We start from the raw sequence: 6,000 nt of genomic DNA, 5'->3' as shown, positions 1-6,000 counted from the left end.
TTTGAAAATAAGTTTTTTTGGCCAGGTGTGGTGGCTCACGCCTATAATCCCAGCACTTTGGGAGGCTGAGGCAGATGGATCACGTGAGGTCAAAAGTTCAAGACCAGCCTGGCCAACATGGTGAAACTCTGTCTCTACTAAAAATGCAAAGATTAGTTAGGCATGGTGGTGTATGTCTTTAATTCCAGCTACTCGAGAGGCTGAGGCATGAGAATCACTTGATCCTGGGAGGTGGAGGTTGCAGTGAGCCAAGATCATGCCACAGCACTCTATTCTGGGCCACAGAGTGAGACTCCATCTCAAAAAAAAAGAAAAAGAAAAAGAAAAAGGAAATAGGTTGTTTTAAGGATAAAAAGGAATCGTATGTGCCAAACATTTAGCAGAACACCTGAGCCATAGTCAGCAATTGTTATATAATAGCCATTATTATCATTATTCTTGTCACCGTTATCATGATTATTTATTATCACACTGTAGGTGCTCATTAAGGTGTTTGTTAAATTGAAGTACTGAGCATTAGGCCAGGGAGGCAACATAGACTAGTCCTGAGTAGCCTGAAGTGCTGGGCTCTGTGCTGGTAACATGATCAGAGAGAAGCCCTCGAGCAGAGCAGCCACTAGGAGAGTCAAATCAGAAAGAAGTCCTAACCTTGGACAACCAGACCATAGCTCCTGGCTGGATGCACAGCTGGCTAGCTGCTCAGCTGCCAGGACTCAGTCTGAAACCCATCTCGGCACTCTCTCTCCCATCCCTCTTTATTGCCCTTCAGGAGGTCTCCACCCCACCTCACCACAATAATGTACATTATACCTGCACTGTATACAAAAGTTTTTTTGCAAACTTTTTTCATTTATGGTCGACTTTTTTCTTTCATCAATGAACACTAGTCCCCCCATCCAATCTCAAATCATCCCCATAAGCAAGTCTAGTAGTGGGTTATATGGAAAAAAACTGCCTATGGGCATATCCCTTTGAATGGGTTGATTCACAGTCTAGCTTCTTTTTATGAAAATATAATCTGTGCTTGTAACAACTCACCTTTTCCTTGCAGAAAAAAGGAACAAGTTCTCAAAGAAAAAACTCTTCTAAGTACTCTTTGACTTATTTTTCTATGAGATCATGAGAAGGAGATGTGACAAAGAAAAACTCAGCTCCTGAGGGATGGCAGCAGAGCCCAGTGATGACAAGTGATAAGGGCAGGTTCTGGAAGGGTGTGCCCAGTGTGTACCACGGCTCTGCCACTTGCTAGCTAAAAGATAGATACGAGGCGAGTTTCTGAATGTCTCTGTGTCATTCATGGGTTGCTATCAGGAATTAAATGAGTTACTAGATGTAAAATGAGTTGAGAGAATCTCATACCTAGTAAGCATTTGATAAATATCAACCAAAGAACAAAACAAAAGAACAAGGCAGCAAAAGAGATACAGCTGGAAACAAACACACAGAGACAGGAAAAATACCAAGAGGCGTCAAGATATGTCAAACAGAAAGTTATCCTAACAGAGGAAATCAAGCTATGTGTTAGGAAGCTGCTAGCATCAGCCGGGACCTCAAACCCATGGGGAACACAATGTGGCACTGTAGGACCCGTTACCCATAAGAGGTCTGTTAGGAAATAAGGATATGCTCTCTATGGGAAGGATAGGATTCAGGTAAAGTTTGGGCTTCCAAGTAGGCTTTGGTTCAAAGTCTTTTTTATGAGACTTGAGATGCCTTTAACAAACGTTCGGAATAAACTCTGCACTCGAATTGCTATAAAATAGCACCTGCTCACCTTGGGTAATAGAAGGTCAAGATGGCGTTGGCTTGTACTAAATAATGTCAGAACACTCATTTTGTTCTTCACATTGACCCCTAACAACCACACATAGTCAGTTTGCCTTCCTGGCCTGTGGAGCACCACAGCCTCTGGCTGTCAATTAGGATGTGGCTATTCATTGTCCACTGATGACAACCACTCATAACCTCCTATACTGGTTTGCGCTAAGGGGCTTCCTCCTGCAATCTAAAGGCAAAAGGACACCACAGAACTCTCAGATTTCAACCAATGTCCTCTTTACGTACAAGAACCAGAAAGGTATTTAACCAGCCAAGAAGAGGAATCTATTAGAAAGTTATGGAACCCAAAGGCAAAAAGTGTAGCAGGTTTAGGGCCTAGAACCTGGGCCTAAAGAGCTTCCAGACACCAGGGTGCTGGTCTGCTCCCAGAACTCCCATTCCCCTTCTACTCTTTCCAGGGCTATGTGTCTTTTATTTCCCCTCCCTGAAAATCTGTTCCTCCTCCTTTCATTCTATGTACAGATGGGCTTCCTTGGCATCATTACTCACACAGTATGAATGGCAGCCCCAAAATGGTCACCTGGATCCACTGGCTTACATATCCTAAATTCCTGAGAAATAGCCTAATTCTTCCTATGTGGATCAGATTTCCAACTATGGTACAGAAAGCTGTGGCCATGATGTAGGGATCATAAAGCATAACAATAGATACAGGGGCCCAATCTGTGTTTGCTTGTGTGCATAGTGGGTGTTAAGGAAGTTCTTAAAGAAAGGGGTCTGAGTTTTGCAGCCTCCCAGACATGCCTTCTTCCTCCTGAGAGGCTTTCTCTGGTAGGTCAGGAGAAACGATGAGCAAAGGATGAATTATAGTCAGTCTCTCTCTCTCTTTCTCTCTGTGTGTGTGTGTGTGTGTTTGTATGTGTGTTCATGATAAATTGGCTTCAAAGCTAAAACTCAGAACATGAGGTCCTAGATTAATTTATCGTCATCATCATCACCATCATCATTTGGTATAACTGACCTACTATAAACTACACATATTTAACATATACAATTTGATAAATGTTGGCATTTGTATACACCTGTGAAACCATCCCCACAATCAAGATAGTGAACATATCTCTCATTACTAAATGTTTCCTCATACCCCTTTGGTAATTCATGTTTGCTGCCCTTTCCTTCCCCAAAAAACTACTGATCTACTTTCTGTCCCAATGAATTCATTTGCATTTTCTAGAGTTTTATATGAATTGAACTATATAGTAAATACTCTTTTTTGTCTGGCTTCTTTTACTCAGCATAATTAGACTTTTTTGTCTGGCTTCTTTTACTCAGCATAATTAGAATGCATCCTTAGTGCTGCATGTATTAATCATCTTTTTCTGTTTATTGCTGAGTCATATTCCATTGTGTGAAGACTTTTTAAAACATTTTTTAGACAAAGCTTTTGAGAGTTCACAGGAATAAAAACAATGTTCACACTTCCCACCCACAAAAGTATGTAGCAGGGTAGATCTTAGCAAAATTTGAAATAAACACGTCATTCAAGTTGCTACAAGTCAGCAGAACTATTTATGTTGGGTTTATGCAAATGATTAGCAAAGAATATTGATTGCAGCAATTTCTAAGTAGTGTCCAATAACTGCATTCTTTATACTCACCAAGTGACAATAAGAAACTTGTTCAAAAATCACGAAGTTCATAAGCAGTGGAGGCAGTTCATGAGATTGGAATGCAGGCAGAACTTGCAACAGTCTCCTACCTGGACTCACTGCCACTGTTCGCTGCTGCCAGTTACCTTCTTGAACCAGATCTAGCATTATTCCGTTGCTTGAAATCTGTGGACCACCCTCCCCACTCTCTTAATTGCCCAAGTCCAGGTTTCAGTGCATTTATCCATCTATTCATTATAAATCAACAAATAGTAACAAGCTCTAACATTTGTTTCAAAGCAATTTTACATACAATTTGTGAAAAGCCCTGGGACATAAGCAGGTGAGCCAATAGTTCTAAAAAGTTTCAATGGCTTGTGAAGAGGCAAGACAACAAATGCTTGTTGCTGGGACCCAATTCCAGGCCCTAACTGCCTTGTTGGATATATGCCTTGAATGTCGGACAGATTTCTTCCTTGCTCATTCAGTGCTCGGAGTTTCCTGACTTGTTTCAAGAATGTCAAGTCCTTTCATTCCTCTCTAGTTTTGCAACTGCTGTTTCTTCTGCAAGGTATGCCCTTTACCCTGCTCAGTGAAGACACAAAAATTCTTTGTGATTTAGCTCAAATGTCCCATCTCTTTTTGGACTCCCTTAACAACCTGTTAATATCCTCCATTACAGCACTGGCCACGTTAGATTAAATGCATTTGCTTGCCTAACTCTCTTTCCCAGTATACTGTGACCTCCTCTAGAACAGAGATTATGGGTTGTGAAAGTGGCCGGAGTTAGAAATCTGGGATTGACTAGTGATGGAAGATGGATAAGAACAAGAAGGAATGGATGAGAAATGCATGATTTTTTAATTATTATACTTTAAGTTCTGGGGTACATGTGCAGAACGTACAGGTTTGTTACATAGGTATACACATGCCATGGTGATTTGCTGCATCCATCACCTTGTCATCTACGTTAGGTACTTCTCCTAATGCTATCCCTCCCCTAGCCCCCCACCACCAAAAAGGCCCCAATGAGTGATGTTCCCTCCTTGTGTCCATGTGCTCTCATTGTTCAACACCTACTTATGAGTGAGAACATGTGGTGTTTGGTTTTCTGTTCTCGTCGTCAGTTTGCTGACAATGATGGTTTCCAGCTTCATCCATGTCCCTACAAGGGACATGAACTCATTCTTTTGATTAATGGCAAAGATATGCTTCTAGTTCTTCCAGGATTCAGGCAACACTGAACCAATGTTTATTAAGAACTGGACATGGTACTAGAGACAGAGATAAATCACAGATAGGACAAAAATAGTTGTGTTTGTGTTTTTGTATGTGAAGAGCGAGAGAAAAGGAGGTATAGTGTGTGTATACATGTAGTACAAATATAGCAGGTTTGTACATGTTTACATATATGGTGTATGTACATATAGTGTATACACATATATAGTATGCTTATACATATGTGCATATATACAGTATATGTACATTGTGTATAAATACATGTATTATACATATAATAGCATATCAATATATAGTTTGTGTGTAGTGTGTGCATATATAGCATGTTTACATGTTATGTACATATGCACACATATATGGCATATGTGATATACACATGTACACACATTGTGTATAGAGTACATAATGAGATAGTAGGAAAGATATTAATTATATGCAATACAGGTATTTTTTAGTAAAATGAGAAGCACCTTGAGGCTTGTCTTCCTATTGTGGTGAGAGAGGAGCCATTGAAGAGAGAAGACACAGCTGCAGAATGAGGAAGGAAAGGAGTTGAGAGAAACCTCACTAAAGCCATGCAAGAACCACATTCTAAGATGAGTGGGTTTGCAATAGCAAATTCCTTCAAAAAATGAAAGCCAAGGAAATGGAAAACCAAAGGGGGAAAAATCACTGGATTTGGTAATTAGAAAATTAGTAGGCAACCCAGAGCAAAAGTTTCCAGAGGAGTGGGAGTAGAATGACTCAGAGGTAAGGAAGTAAAATCAAACAAAATAGATTTCTGTCTCTTTTCAAAACTTTTGCCTTGAAAGGATGCTAGGAGAAGCAGCTTGTGATGGAAGCAGAATCAACAACTTGGTTTTATTTGGTTCCCTGGAAGACGAAAGAGCACAAGCATGTTTGTGAACAAAAAGCTTACCATTCTGAACTGCAGTTCTAGTGCTCACTTTGGGAAGCATCGGTCACAGCAAACACTACAGTCAGATTTCAGATTCATCTAGCGCTTTGCTTCGAGTAACTCAAAAATCCCTCACAACAACTCTTCAAGGGAGGGTCTATGATCATCCACATTTTACAGATAAGGAAGCTAAGGCACAGTGAGGTTAAGTAACTTGTCCGAAGTCATTCAGGTATAAGTCCCAGAACCCAGATTCCCACCCGGGTAAGCTGGCTGCAGTAGTTGGGTTTGTAATGCGGGTGCAATGAAGGATGCAGAAAACACAGACCTTGACCTGCCTCCTGCTCTCCTAGATCCTGCTTAGACTGGCCTTGATCTACCTCTCCTGGTTTTCTCTTCTACCCAGGCAGAGGCTTTGGCAGCCAAGTGGAA

The sequence above is a fragment of the Aotus nancymaae genome, unplaced genomic scaffold (assembly GCF_030222135.1).
Source record: "Aotus nancymaae isolate 86718 unplaced genomic scaffold, 86718_ANA_hifiasm-v0.15.2.pri h1tg000010l, whole genome shotgun sequence".
NCBI classification, from domain to species: domain Eukaryota; kingdom Metazoa; phylum Chordata; class Mammalia; order Primates; family Aotidae; genus Aotus; species Aotus nancymaae.
This window is presented reverse-complemented; position numbering follows the sequence as displayed.